Source organism: Oryctolagus cuniculus, chromosome 5 (assembly GCF_051225735.1).
Source record: "Oryctolagus cuniculus isolate XC-2025 breed Fujian yellow rabbit chromosome 5, ASM5122573v1, whole genome shotgun sequence".
NCBI classification, from domain to species: domain Eukaryota; kingdom Metazoa; phylum Chordata; class Mammalia; order Lagomorpha; family Leporidae; genus Oryctolagus; species Oryctolagus cuniculus.
This window is the reverse complement of record NC_142871.1, coordinates 77,533,122-77,549,410: the sequence shown is the minus strand read 5'-3', so window position 1 is coordinate 77,549,410 and position 16,289 is coordinate 77,533,122. Positions and strand designations below refer to the sequence as shown.

The following is a 16,289-nucleotide window of genomic DNA, read 5'->3' as shown; positions in this document are numbered from 1 at the left end:
ACAAAAAAAAAGAATTTTCCTTGAAGAAAAGAGCATATATTTGAATAAGCTAGGATTATTAAGACAGAATTATTTAGAAAACAGGAATATTATCATCTCTCTTAGCATTATCTTGATTATTTTTACTGTGATAATATTGAGAGCTCATTTGAAAGTGCACAAATTTTATACTTTTATGAATCCCACATGATGCCAAATTTTTTTTTTAAGATTTGTTTATTTATTTGAAAGGCAGTTACAGAGAGGCAGAAGCAGAGAGAGAAAGAGTGAGAGTGAGAGAGAGTGAGAGACTGATTTTCCATCTGCTGGTTCATACCCCAGATGACTGCAATGCCCAGAGCTAATCCAATCTGAAGCCAGTAACCAGGAGCTTCCTATGGTCTCCCATGTGGGTGCAGGGGCCCAAGGATTCCAGCCATCCTCCACTGCCTTCCCAGGCAAGAGCAGAGAGCTGGATATGAAGTGGAGCAGTTGGAATTCAAAATAGCACCCATATGGGATGTCAACACTATAGGCGGCAACTTCACCTGCTTTGCCACAGTGCCAGCCCTTGCCAAATTTTTATCAACTAAATCTTAGCAGAGTTTGATATTTTATTGACTAACACAAAGCACTAAATGTGTTTATCAATTTTTTATTCCTTTGTTATTCTAACACATTTAAGCTTTTTTGAAATTTTGTCTACTGTCAATTAAAGCATGGGTCCTTTAATATAGATAGTTTTTTATAAAAACAGTAGTTAAGATAGTACTTGGGACACCACATTCCATTTAAGATTTCAGAAATGTTACCTGAGTTCCAGTGGAAGCTTTGCTTTCTATTCCAGCTTCCTGCTTTTGCAAACCCTGAGAGCAGGAGGTGATGGCTCTAAGAGTTGGATCTGTGTCATCCACACAGGACCTGGATGGAATTCCCTGTTTCTGGTTTTGTCCTGGCCCAGTCCTATGTATTCCAGGCACTTGGAAAGTGAACAAAGGAATTGCAGATCTCTCTCCCTCTGTTTCAAATAAAGTGAAAGTAAGTAAAAAGTAAATTTAGAACACAATAAAAGTCATAAGTGATTTTCTTTACAATCATCAATGATAAAAAAGACTGAAATAACAACAGCAATAAAATAAAAATAGTTAAAATATGCTTCTGTGCAGCCATAGTAAAGAACTACAATATTACCATTGAGAACACTATGTTCCTCTTGAGAACCCAGGTGTAATGGGTTTGACTATGGTTTCCTAGAATCTAATATGACTTTCATACCTTCTAAAACCATTCCATAGTGTTGGTTTTAATTTTTCACCACTATTTCTGAGATTGTGCAGCTGCAGCTGGAGGCAAAACAATAGTTCAGCTTTTTAGCATCTATTTCCTGATTTAGAATCAACAGGGAAATAATTGTCAAGACTTGAAATGGAATGCATGCAGTAGTTTTACATTTAAAAATTAATAGGAAGCTGTGTAATTCAAACACTTAGAGGTGCTTATTTTAAAAAGCAACACTTTAGCATTTCTCTGGGGAAATTATTAAATTTGAGTTTAAAGATTTTATAGACTGACTGTAATTTATAATAAACATTTTAATTTTTTATTTGTGATTTCAATATAAGCATATAGTTAAAAAGAATCCTATAGAATATGTATACTTATATAATTATGTAAGTGAACCATGACAAACGGTCAAAACAACAAATTTATGAAATTTTGAAAGGAAATAAACATTTTCCTAAAAAACGCTAATGGTTCATACTATGTTTGAAAGTCATGCAGTTTCATTTCTTTGTTAGATAGTCATGAAAAGAGTAAGAACAACAGATAACACTTAAAACAAAATTTATACTTTAAATAATCTTCCAAGTATAAGTCTCCTGAGATTTTGGAAAGTAATATAGGGTAAGGGCTACATAGTTCCAAACAAAGTGTTGAAAAGGAAACGACAAAAGCTGTTTGCTTTAAACTGTTGAACAAGTAGATCTACTTCATTTCCATATATGCTCAAGCTAATATCAGTTAAACAAAACGGTGATTTTTTCCTTTGAAAGATGCAAATATTGCACAGATTTTATTTATATTTATAAGTAAACAAATAGCTAATATATAATAAATAAAATATGCTAGAAATAGAGTGAGTGGTTCATATGGATCACAACATCTAATTTTTACAACATTCTTCTCTAGTCTGTTACTTTAGCTTACACAAGAAAGATGAGGCATGAAAGACTGATACGAGGCAGGCACTTTAGCATACTAGGTTAAGCCTCTGCATTCATCGCTGGCATCTCAAACAGATGCTGGTTCACATCCCATTTGCTCCACTTTCAATCTGGCTCTCTGCTAATGGCCTGAGAGAGCAGTAGAAGATGGTCCCGTACCCACGTGGGAGACCCAGATGTAGCTCCCGGCTCCTGGCTTTGGATTGGCCTAGCCTCAGCCGTTGTGGCCAATTGGGGAGTGAGCCAGTGGATGGGAGAACTTTGTGTCTCTCCCTCTGTCAGTAAGTATGCCTCTGAAATAAATAAATAAATAAAAGATTGATACAATTAATATTGGAAGAATTCTAAATATGCTTTCTGTGTTTTCAAAAAGGCAGTGTAAAGTTAAATTAGCTTGAATAGGAACAGAAATTAAATGCAGACTATTATAATGTGATTTAATGGTAAGCAGTGATAAGAGGTGGGTAGCTGGTTTAGTGGTTAAGACACTAGTTGAGCACCTGGTTTGAGTTGGATCCTCTGCTTCGCTTCCAATCCAGTTTCCTGCTAATGTGCATCCTGGGGAGCAGTAGATCATGACCCAAGTACTTGGGTCCCTGCCACCCACATGGAAAACCCAGATTGCCATGGACTCAATTTGGGCCGCTGGCTTTGGCCTGGCCCATCCCTGGCTGTTATAGGTTACTAGGAGTAAAGCAGTGGAGTAAAGAAAACAAACAAACAAACAAACAAACAAAAAACCAAAAACAAAAAAACACTTAGTAGTAAAGATATGTCTTGGTCTCTGGTCTCTGTCTCTGTCCTTTATTTATTTTATTACCTTTCAAATAAAATGGAAAAAATGTAAAGGTGTTACCCTTTCTTTCATATATTACCTGAACTTTAAAAATGGCCATGAGCTTAGAGCTCATGTTGATGAGTGATATACTCTAGTATCCCAAGTATTTTTAACATTTATTTATTTATTTATTTGAAGGGTTGAGTCAGAGAGAGAGAGAGAGAGAGAGAGAGAGATCTTCCATCTAGTGGTGTATTCCCCAAATGGCCACAATGGCAAGGGTTGGGCCAGGATAAAGCCAGAGGCCATGAACCCATCTGAATCTCTTGTATGGGCATCAAGGGCCCAAGCACCTGAGCTATCTTCCATTGCTTTCCCAAGTACATTAGCAAGGAACTGGGTCAGAGTTGGAGCAGCTGGGACTTGAACCAGTGGGGCTATAGGATGCCAGGGCAGGCTGTGGCTTATCTCACTGTGCTACAATGCCACCTGCCCCCAATTCCAAACACAATTTTTAGTTTTCATAGTCTTGGCTACTCTTTGCCTTTTGTTTTATTTTCTCTTATTTCCAACACCACTTGAGATGTTTGCTATCTCTTATCTTTTGATATTTGGGCTTGTTTAAAACATTTGTCACCAAAGTGTTAAGCTAAATATTCAAGCAATTTAAAGAAAATTTCATTTCTAACATCTTTACTATTTTTAAAGCCACAATATAGAATGCTAATGCAAAAGTTTTTTGACATAATAAATTAAATCCAGTTCACTCCAACTGTATGACATAGATAGTACCATTAAGAAAGTCATCTATAAATGCACATACATATAAATCACTATTCCAAATGGATTATTCCAAACTCAGAGGCTTCTATATAGCATATGAAACAATAGAATGAAGAGACAGCATACATAATGGAAGAAAAAATTGCAAACTGTTTATTCAATCCAGTATTACTATCCAGAATACATCAGTAACTTAAAAATCTAAAAAAAAAAAAAAAAAGTCCAATCAAGAAATTGGCAAAGAGGCTGAATAGATAATTTTCAAAAGAAGAAATACAAAGTATCAACAAATATATAAAAAATGCTCAATATTGCCAGCCATCAGAGAAACACAAGTCAAAAATCACAATTATATATCACTCTGTTAGAATGACTATTACCAGTAACAAATACTGGTGAGGATGTAGAGAAAGGGGTTTTTATACACTGCTGGTGGGAATGTAAATTAGTGCAGCCACTATGGAATACCATATGGAATTTCCTTCAAAAACTGTAAATAGAGATGATGTACAAATCGCAATCCCATAATAGGCATGCATCCAAAAGACCTGAAATCATTGTATCAAAGAGACCTGCTCCACCAAGATAATGCACTGTGCACAATAGCCACAATATGGAATCTACCAAGGTGTCCATCATCTGATGAGCAGACAAAGAAAATACGGTATATATTCACGATAGAATATCATTTAGTGACAAAAAGGAAATTCTGTCATTTGACATAAAATTAATGTAACTGGAGAACATTATGCTAAATAAAATAAGCCAGATACAGAGAGACAAATACCACATTCTTTTCATCAGACACAGATGTAAAAAAAAAAATCTAAAAACGTAATGATGGTTACTAGGAGCTGGAGGGAATAGAAGGAGTTTGGATGATGAGTATCAAATCATAGTTAGGTCAAAGGAATAAGTCCCTAGTGTTACACAGCATAGCGGGAAGGATATATAGTTCATAATAACCTAGTATATATCGTATCTACAAATAGTAGAAAGAAGTCCCAAGCCTACAATCATAATCTCAAAGAAGGGGGAAATTTAGTTGCCCTGTTTTGTTATACATGCATTTAAATGTTGCACTTGTAGCTCATAAATATGTGCATAGTGCAGGCTTTTGGCCTACCAGTTAAGGTTCCAGTTTAAACACTTGTGTTCCATATGCAATGCCTGTGTTTAAAGCCCACCTTCAGCTCCAGACTTTATCATTCTGCTAGCATGCACCCAGGGAGGCAGTGCTGTTGTCTCAAGTAATTGCATGTGGGAGACCTAGATTGGTTCCTGGATCCCTGCTTCTGCTTTGGCCCGGTCCCATCATCACAGGCAATTGGATGGTGAATCGCAGGATAAGAGGTCATTCTCCCTTTCTGCCTGACTCAAATAAATAAATAAAATATTTTTCAAAATTGAATTAAGTTAAACCAATTCCTTCCCAAGTGCTTTGTTCAAATGTTTTTAGTTATTCTAGTTCCTATGCTTCACCTTTAAAAATAATATTGTCAGAGCCGGCACTATAGCGCAGTTGTGTTAACACCCTGGCCTAAAGTGCTGGCATCCCATATGGAGGCCAGTTCCAAACCCGGCTGCTCCACTTCCAGTCCTGCTCTCTGCTGTGGCCTGGGAAGGCAGTGGAGGATGGCCCAGGTCCTTGGGCCCCTGCACCCTCGTGGGAGACCCAGAAGAAGCTGCTGGCTCCTGGCTTCGGATTGGTGCAGCTCTGGCCTTTGTGACCAATTGGAGAGTGAACCATCAGATGGAAGATCTCTCTCTCTCTTTCTCTGTCTCTACCTCTCCTCTCTGTGTAACTCTTTCAAATAAATGAATAAATCTTTTAAAAATTAATAATACTGTATCACTATAAAACATACAGATAGGAATTGTATTACCTTTTTATCTCAGTTTGGGGGGATCTGGTGTACATGCTCAATTAAATCTTCAATCTATAATTCTAGTAGAGCCCCCATTTACATAGATTTCCCTTGATTTGTATTGTGAAAATTATGTGTGACTTTTGTAGTGTTTAGCGCACATGTTTTATATATAACATGATTTTGCTAGCATCTATGTTTTGTTAGATTCATATTTTTCCCCAGAAAAGTTTTATTTAAGGTCTACAAACTTCATGCATTTCATAAATTCAGCTTTAGGAATATAGTGATTCTTCCCACCATAGCCAGCTTCCCACCTACCCTCCCACCCCATTCCTCCTCCCTCTCCTCTTCCCATTCTTACTTTTTTACTAAGATTGATTTTTCAATTAACTTTATACACATACGGTTAACTCTATACTAAGAGTTCAACAAACGGTGAGAAAAAAACTGTTTTTCAACAGTGGAGACATGGGCTGTTCAAAGTCATCACATCTCAAAGTGTTAATTTCACTTCTATGGATTATCTTTTAGGTACTCTATTGGTTATCACAGATCAGTGAGAACACATAATTGTCCTTTTGGGACTGGCTTATTTCAGTAAGTATAATGTTTTCCAGTTGCATCCATTTTGTTGAAAATGGCAGGATTTCATTTTTTTTTACTGCTGTGTAGTATTCTATGGTGTACATATCCCATACACTCCATTTAATTCACACTGTCTACTTTCTTTCATATATTTTTGGATTCCATTTGGTAATATTTTGTTACGAACTTTATATCTTTGAGATATATTGGTTTGTAATTTTAATATTTTGTGTTATCTTTGCCTTGTTTGGTGTCAGGGTAACACTGACTACAGAGAGTAAGAAGGGAATAGTTCCTCATTTCTATTTTCTCTGAATTATTTCATAAAATTGGCACGATTTCATTTCTAAATATTTAGTAGGATCTTTCAGTGAAATAAACAAAGCCTAGTGTTAACTGTTTTTCAGGAAATTCTAATTCTATATTAATTATAGTGCAATTTAAACATATTCTATGAGTGTGGCAGCATGTAACTTTTAAGGAATTCACCTCAACTATCAAAATTATGTTTTCAGATTTTTCATATTATTAGCTAACTATATCCTTATTAGTTTAAGGATAGAGATAGTAGTCAAATGATCTGTAGTCAAATTTCCTACTTCATCCCTGATATAAGTAATTAGTGTCTTATCTTTATTTTTGTCAATCTGAAAAATTTATAATATCCTTGGCTTTTCAATGAACCAAATTTTTGTGCCATCAATTTTCTGAGCATTTTGGTTTATCTACACTGCTTTTCAGTTTATGTCTTCATTTAGCTCTTTTAGTTGTTGCTGTAGTTGTACTACACACATACACAAACAGACAGAAAGACAACATTTATATAGTTTATAGGTGTTAACATTTCACAAGTTCAAGTTTAAAGAAGCTCAACCTATTTTTATATGCTACTTTTCTTCCCAGTTTATAAGATAGTAATTTTAAATATTTTCACTATAAACACTGAAGAGCATATTACACAGTACTAGAAATTTTCCTCTAACTGGCAAATACAATTGATAAAACTCAAGAATAGAAGGAAATCATTTTACATTCACTCTTATTTTTTTTTTGTCCTTTCTTCCTTTCTAAGTATCCCACATTTGTCCCTCTAAGCCTTTTCTTTTGTTCTGCAATGTTTCTTTTAGCTGTCTTTCAAGAAATTTTTTGTTTAATTTACAAAAATTTGTCTATGATGTCTTGAAGTTAATTTCTTTGATCCTTATTTTATATGGAGTTTACTAATCCTTTAGAAAATTAGGAATAAGCCTTTTGCACACTTAGAATTAAAATAAGCCTTATTTTTTCTAAGACATTTCCCCCCCATTTTTTCCTCCTTTCATTCTGGAATATAACAACATGTATATTAATTATTTTGTTATAACACCATATGATACTAAAACTCTGTTCTCTTCTCACTTCGTTAAATTTTATTTCCTTTCTCTTGTTCAGATTTGATATTTTCTAGGAGACTAGTAGGGTTCCTGTCATTGCTGGGTTTCATTGGGTTTCTGGTAGCTTCTACTGATATCACCATGGCTAGTAAAAATGTCATATTTCTTCTTTTGTGGCCACTACTGGTAATGGTTCATAAACCTCATATTTTACTTCTAGCCTCTGCCATTATTTGTGGTGTTATGTAAGACACATGCACAGTTAACGTAACTTTCACTTCAATATGTCTTACAGTGCAATTTGTAATTTCTTTCCAAAACGTTGCAGATATGAAATGATTAAGTCTTCTGTTTTTAGGCAAGCATGCAGGGAGCTTACCAATAAAATAAAGTGAGGTTGGAAAAACAAGGTAGGGTCTACTAATTAATGTCCTACCTTGGTTGTCAAAAGAAAAATCAATACTAACTGCCAGTTTTTTCCAACCCAAGTCTCCGAAACTGGCACTGTGGTGTGGAGAGTTAAAGCCAAGGCCTGGCGTGCCAGCATCCCATGTAGAGAATGAAGAGGTTAGCCAGGACTTTGGGTTCATGCACCCTCATGGGAGACACAGGAAAGGCTCCTGGCTTCTGGCTTTGGATTGGCTCAGCTCTGGCCATTGCAGCCATTTGGGGAGTGAACCATCTGATGGAAGACCTCTTTCTCTCTGTATCTGTAACTCTTTCAAAAAAAAAAAAAAAAAAAAAGATACACAAATTCTGTCGACTCACCAGAAAGAGGGAAACTATTGGTTAAGTATCTATGTAACAATAGAAAGACCTAAGTGTCCTAATAAAAAGTACTCAGAAATCTGAATGTTCTTGCTAAAGTGATTTTATCACTAACTGCATGACAAATCCATATGAATTAAAATGTCTATTGTTTCAGCACTTTTTAAAAAACCTTTTCTATAATTCCTTTTGTTACCAATAGACCAAAAATGACAACAAAATCCACATACAGTATAAATTTAAATACTGTATTTCCATTTTTGAAAGGTGATGTTCTTTAAACATTTTCTTGTTAATATTTTACAGGAAATTTTATGAAAAACAAAAATGATAATTTTGTGTTGAAAAATGCATTCTTCAGATAAAAATTGTGAAAGTAATTGTCGCTCCCCCTCTTCGCGGAGGAACGACACAGGACCCTGCGCTGTTCTTTTGTCTGCTCGGCCCTTCCCGGGTTTGCTGCTGGTCCTTCCCGGGTTGGCTGCCGACCCTTCCACCTCCTTGGAAGGGCAGCTCCCCCTGCCGCTTTCCCCACTTCCGCGGGGGAGCGGCACACCGCCGGCCGGTTCTCTCGGGGGCTGCTCAGATGTTATCCGGATGCTCCCCTTAGATGTTCCTGGTGCATGTTGTCTCTCTCCTCCTTCATAGTCCTCTTCCACCAATCCCAACTCTGCTACCCACACGCCAAGTACGCTGCTCTCCTCCAATCAGGAGCAGGATCAGCTCCTGCAGGTTATTGGTCAAACTGGAGGCAGCTGTGTAGAAGATGTTTACTCCTCTCCCAGCGCCATATTGAGGGAGAGCAGATGCATAGAATAAGTCTTAATCCCAGTAACAGTCTAGTCCGAGTTGCCTCCCACAGTAATCGACACAGAAACAGCAATTTCAGTTCTTTAATACAGGGGCTATCATGTGCGTAGCTGGTAAAGCTGTCACGTGTGATGCCTGCATCCCATATTGGCACTGGTTTGAATCCCAGCTGCTGCACTTCCAATACTGCTCCCTTTTAAACACCTGAAATAATTAGCAGAAGATGACCCAAGTACTTGGGCCCTTGTAAGAATTTGGGACACCTAGAAGCTTCTGACTCCTGGCCCAGCTCCAGCCACGGAGACTAACCATTTGGGAAGTGATCCAGCAGATGGAAGATATCTCTCTCTGTCTTCCTCTCTCTCTCCCAGTCTATAATTCTGACCTTAAAATAAATAAAGATTTTTTTAAACTTTAATTTAATGAATATAAATTTCCAAAGTACAGAATATGGATTACAATGACTTCCCCCCCATAACGTCCCTCCCACCCACAACCCTCCCCTTTCCCACTCCCTCTCCCCTTCCATTCACATCAAGATTCATTTTCGTTTCTCTTTATATACAGAAGATCAGTTTACCATACATTAAGTAAAGATTTCAACAGTTTGCTCCCACACAGAAACGTAAAGTGAAAAATACTGTTTGAGTACTAGTTATAGCATTAAATCTCAATGTACAGCACACTAAGTACAAAGATCCTACATGAGGAGTAAGTGCACAGTGACTCCTGTTGTTGACTTAACAAATTGACACTCTTGTTTATGGCATCAGTAATCACCCTAGGCTCTTGTCACGAGCTGCCAAGGCTATGGAAGCCCCCTGAGTTCACCGACTCTGATCATATTTAAACAAGGCCATGTTCAAAGTGGAAGTTCTCTCCTCCCTTCAGAGAAAGGTACCTCCTTCTTTGATGACCCGTTCTTTCCACTGGGATCTCATTCACGGAGATCTTTCATTTAGGCTTTTTTTTTTTTTTTTTTTTTTTCCCAGAGTGTCTTGGCTTTCCATGACTGAAATACTCTCATGGGCTGTTCAGCCGGATCCGCATGCCTTAAGGGCTGATTCTGAGGCCAGAGTGCTGTTTAGGACATCTGCCATTCTATGGGTCTGCTGTGTATCTCACTTCCCATGTTGGATCATTCTCTCCCTTTTTGATTCTATCAGCTAGTATTTGCAGACACTATTCTTGTTTATGTGATCCCTTTGGTTCTTAGTCTTATCATTATGATCAATTGTGAACAGAAATTGATCACTGGGACTAGTGAGATGGCATTGATACATGCCACCTTGATGGGATTGAGTTGGAATCCCCTGGTATGTTTCTAACTCTACCGTTTGAGGTAAGTCAGCTTGAGCATGTCCTGAATTGCACATCTCTTCCCTCTCTTATTCCCACTCTTATATTTAACAGTGATCACTTTTCAGTTAAGTTTCAGCACTTAAGAAGAATTGTGTATTGATTACAGTATTCAACCAAAGGGACAAATATCATATGTTCTCCCTGATCGGCGACAACTAACTGAGCACCAAAGGGGAAACTTCTTGTAATGAAATGGACACTATAAGAAACAGTGACTTGATCAGCTCTTGTCCTGACAGTTGATGTACAATATAATACTTTATCCATTTTAGTATTTTTTTTGTTCTAGTACCATTGGTTGAACTCTGTAATTAACACACAATTATTCTTAGGTGTTAAATTTTAACTGAAAAGTGATCCCTGTTAGGAATTTGGAAAACATTATGCTGAGTGAAATAAGCCAATCCCAAAGGGGAACAAATACCACTTGTTCTCCTTGATAGGTGACAACTAACTGAGCACCAAAAAGGAAACCTGTTAAAGTGAAATGAACACTACGAGAAATGGTGACTTGATCAGCCCTCACCCTGACTATTGATAAAGATTTTTTAAAAATTAATATATATCAACAATATGTGCTCTAATTTTATTTTTTAAGATTTATTTATTTGAAAGGCAGAATTATACATATATATATATAGAGAGAGAGAGAGAGAAAGAGAGAGAGAGAGAGAGAGGTATTCCATCTACTGGTTCACTCCCGAGATAGCTGGAACAGCTGGAGCTGGGGCAGGCTAAAGCTACGAATCAGGAATTTCATCTGGATCTCCTATGTGGGTGACAGACATGGGATCAAGCAGCTAGGCCATCTTCCATTGCTTTTTTCCAGACCATTAGAAGGGAGTTGGATTGGAAGTGGAGCAAACCCAGACAAAAACCAGTGTCCATATGAGATGCAAGTGTTGGAGACTGGCTTTACCTGCTACCCATGCCAACCCCAGATAGTTTCATTTTAAGAGTCTCCTGCTGTCTACTTCCTACTTATTAATAAAATAGAAATAGAAAAGATTTTGATGGTATTTATTTTAGTTTTACAAACCTGGAATAGACGTCTCACAATAAGTTTTAGGAGGAAGTTTCTAGTATTTCCTGTCATATCTCTTTCAATTAGTATTTTTAATGTGGTGACATGAAAAGCATACTCATACATTTTTACATTTCTATGTATTTCTTTTTCATTTTTAATTCTCTATACGTCTATACAAAATTATAGGTATTACATTTGATTCTGTCCTCAAAGCCATTACAATGCTTAACGGACCATTTTTTAATTAAAACAATCAAGTTTACTAATAGTTCAGCTAAGTTACAGAGCCACAATATAAAGTTTCTACCAAAAAAAAAAAAAAAAACAAACAAACCAAGGAAACAGACTTATGGCACAGAAGTTGGAAAATTATTTCAGTGAATTCCTTAACATCATTTGACAAGAAAAGTTCAATATCCTGAAGTTTCCTTGTTTGTTATAGAATGGCATGTATCAGGCAATGTCAACCAGTAGAGTAATGAGCAGTTTTCAAAGCAATTTATAAATAGTGTAGGTTCACTGTCACTGCAGGTTTTTAAGGGTTTCCTTTATCATTTTTCCATTAAGAAAAGCATGAGTCTGAAACAGCAGAAAGCTTCATGGAAACGAAGTTTTACAATGCAAACTAATATTCTGGAAATTTGCTCTGCATTTAATCAATAAGTCTAAATAATCACCAAGAATGTGCACAGAACTCTTGGATAAAAGTCAGTGGGTCTTGGTGTTAGAACTTGGATTTAATCCTTACTCTGTCATTTACTATTTCTACTTTCTTATTCTTGAATTATTTTTGGTGGAGGTTGAAGCCTGTGATTACAAAGTAAATTGGAAGTATGTTATCACAAAAATTTAAAGAAAAAAAAGAAGGAGGATGGAGGGAGGGAGGAAGAGTTGTAAGTACCATTATATGCTTAAAATTGTATAAATGAAATGCAAGAAATCAATTTTCTTTACATAAATAAAAAATTTAAAAAGAGATTTGATGGCCAATTCTTCTTTCTAGCTTGCTAAAAGGTTGAAATAATTACTAATAACACAAATATGAAACATAACACAGAGTAGCAGTTTCTAGCAACTATTAGCATTGTTATCTTAAGGTTAGACTGATAGCAGAGAACAACTCAACAGAAGAGATGGCGAGTACATGCCAGCAACTAAGAATGAAGGTGTGACAGACAGGATGGCAAATACACACATTTTGTGTTGTTGATGCTGTTTTGCTTTGCCTTTCTTTCTTTCTTTTTTTTTTTTTTTCCTTGAACCTGGTATTTGTTCCCAATGCATTGACCATTATATTTCCAAAGTTCTGGGAACTTTGAAATGTTCATTAGACCATAGAACGATATTTCTTTGGGTTCCTCCTTGAAACCAACAGCTTCAGCAAATAGCTAGGCTTGATTCAGACCCAAAATATATGGACACTTTGGATATTTGATCCACCTTGAGGCTATATTAGTCTTACTATTAGAGTTAGACCAAGATGTGCAGTTTGTCATTCTGGCCTACAAAGTGGTATCCTTGCTATTTCCCAAAGTGCAAATTTTCTATCATTTCATTATCAGCAGCAATCCATTTTTGCAGACTACTTTTATGGATACCACTATTGTTTTATAGTTTTCAAACACATTTTACAGGCAGTCTGAATGACACAGACTTGAATGAGGTAGGGACTGATACATCTCCTAAGAACACAGCTGTTGATTTCATCTCCAAGTTACTCTGCAAAGGGTTGAATTATGGTTCTTTCCCAAACAAAGGCTGATTTTAGGGCATCTTCTTTAGTGAAGTCAGGGAGAATACTGATGCTATTCAAGAATCTTATCAACCACTAGTCTCTCATCCTCTTGGTGGGTTTAAATGAAACAAATGCATCATAGAGTGAAATTATTTGGACAGATGTCAAAGTAAACCTAAAGAAAAAACCCAGCCCACTGTGAAGGACTCCTCAGTTACCAAAGGAGTGCACAGGAGGTGTGCAGACAAATCCTATTACTGGGTAATGGGATTTATTCGCGTGTCCAGACACCAGTTTGAAAATGTGATTCTGCTCAAGACATAAGCAGAAGAGTTCTTATATGGGGCAGAATTCTGTCTTCAGGAAAGATAGAATATATTTCATTAAAACCAATCTGATTCTCCCTTTAATAAATCGCTGGAAGGAAAAGAAAGTCGCTGACACAGAAAATACTGAAGCCTTCGGAGTGAAGTCCTTTGATGTACAGTCTACAGCAGGGAGTAGGCAAAGAGAATAACAGACTCTTGTGAAAGGTAGACTCCAAAACATTAGGGATTTGTGACTAAATGGCATTCCTTACTCTTCCCAGGCAAAGTCCAGATATAAATAGTAGAATATTTTATTTTAAAGTATGACATATTTTGCATTGCATATATAGTGCAATGTGTTCAAGAGGCAAGACCAAAATTTATTCATCCTAGCAGGGAGTTGTAAGTCACAGACACAGGACTGAGCATTAGCTAAAATTTTTCATTGCTCAACTGTTTAGCAATAATTATTCTATTAAAAAGTTTATTAAGTGGAGTGGCTGTTTAGCCCACCAATTAAGATGTCTGCAATTCACACTGAAGTGTTTGGGTTCTATTCCCAGCTCTGGCTTCTACTGCAGCTTCCTGGAATACAGATCATGGGAGGCTTCAGTAGTGCCTCACATAATTGTGTTATTACATTCCAGATGGGAGATTTGCATTGTATTCCCAGCTCCTGACTCTGGGTTTGACTCAGGAAGTGAATGAATGGGTGGGAGTCCTTTCTCCCTCCCATCTCTGTCTTTCTCTTTCTCACTTTCCCTCTCTCTCTGTCCCTCAAACAAACAAAAATCCCCCCAAATACTTGTTTTTTCATTGGTTAGAATGATGCCCTCTCAGAATGCAAACTTTATTTCTGGAAAGTGTCAGATAATAGCTATTTTAGGCTTTGCTGACTGTATGATTTCTCTCATTATTTCCTTACTCTACTGTAGTAGCCACAAAAAATTCATGAATCAATAGACATTACTGGATGTGTCCAGAAATTATTAGTTTTTTGATGCCTGGCAGTAGCTACTTTAAATCCTTATCAATGTATCCCTGAGATATATTTAAGTTCCTGGTTTGTGATTTGGATAATATTTAAATACGTAACGAGTGATTTATGTTTTTGGTAATTTCTCCTCTCCTTAGTCTTTTCTGCTCTAATTCTACTTTTTGACCTATTCCCAGGTGACTAATTCTGAGGCCACCTGAACATTCCTCAAAATCTTCATAGGCACATATTTTTTGTAGTATCACTGCCTTAAAAAGCCATCACCTGAATCTAATAATGGTGGAACATTAGAATAACCCAAATTGTAAGACCATATAAAAATCCAGGGTCAAGAAAGACCAAGAGGAGTTGATATAATGTTCCAAAATAAAGGAAACTAGGCCACTAAGTGCAATGAATAAACATAGAATAGATCCTAAATAAGGAGGGGAAATTTATGGATAGCATTAATTGGACAAGTAACAAAATTGTACTACACAATGAATTAAATAATAGCATTGAATCACTGTTGAATTTCTTCATTATCTTGTGGAAAAGAATGAATTTTTAGGTACTATACCTTTGTATATTAGTCATGGGGTAGGAATAATGGTGTTTCCATTTTGCTGTCAATTGGTTCCAAGGAAATTATATAAATCTATATATATATATATATATATATACATTAATAGAAAGAAAACCATACATAAATAAAATGAAACTAATGAGCTTAAATGGTATGCAAATCCTTTCTAACAAAGCTATTTTAAAATTTCTGTCACTTGTTCTTTTCTCAACCTCATATTCTAATACACATAAAATAGGGAGAGCCAGTATTTTTACATATCAGTTATAACTCTAACTTTTGTGTTCTGCTTTGAACAGATGAATGGAAAAATAACAACCACTTTATAAACAAATGAATGGACTCAATATTTGCTAGTCAAATTATCCTGAAAGAAATTAGGATAATTAAAACTATTGTTGACTTTTAAGCCTTGAAAGGCTCAGACTAGGAAATTCTAAGTAATTTCCAAAGTACCCAATCAGCAGGAAATACTTAAAATACTTTCTTCAGCTGTTTTTAAATTGGATTATATTTTGCCTGTAAACCAGATTAACAAGAAAAAGAACACACAGTGTTTAAACTGAATGCTGAGTAAGGGCACAGCAAAATAAATTAGTGAACCCAGAAAACAAGTTTTCAAATGGAAACTGAAAGGAAGGAGTTCTGAACAAGTGGATCATGAAAGAATGAAACAAAAAAAAAAATAGGGCTTTAAAATTTTCTAAGGAGTCAAGATGGCATTTGGTTAGAATGATAAATGTTTTTCTGGAAGGATAACCTTAAGGCATTAGAAGAATATACTTTCTCTGCAAACATTTAAATGAGTTTTGGGTTCATTCTAAATGAACTTTGCATTTACACAGGTTTACTTTGCCTACTTTTATTTAATGTTTTCATGTTATTATGAGCAGGTAGGATAAAATGTCTAGTTTCTAAATTCATCATGTTGATTTATACTAAACTCTTCTAATTTAGGATACTGAACAAATATGGAAAACATGGACTTATTTTAAACTACTTTTGTCCTTAAGATTAAACATGAGTCTGGACCAATTACCAAAAATAAAGATATCAGTGTAACTCATTGTAAAACACGAGAAACGGAATGATTCTTCATAATCACCACGGGTAATAGAAAAAT

The 16,289-nt window shown here is 36.1% G+C and overlaps 1 pseudogene; it reads right to left on the bottom strand.

Moving 5' to 3' along the window:
• Positions 1-12,824: 12,824 nt before the first annotated feature.
• On the bottom strand, positions 12,825-12,970 carry LOC127493357 (small nucleolar RNA SNORA2/SNORA34 family; annotated as a pseudogene).
• Between the last annotated feature and the right edge of the window lie 3,319 nt (positions 12,971-16,289).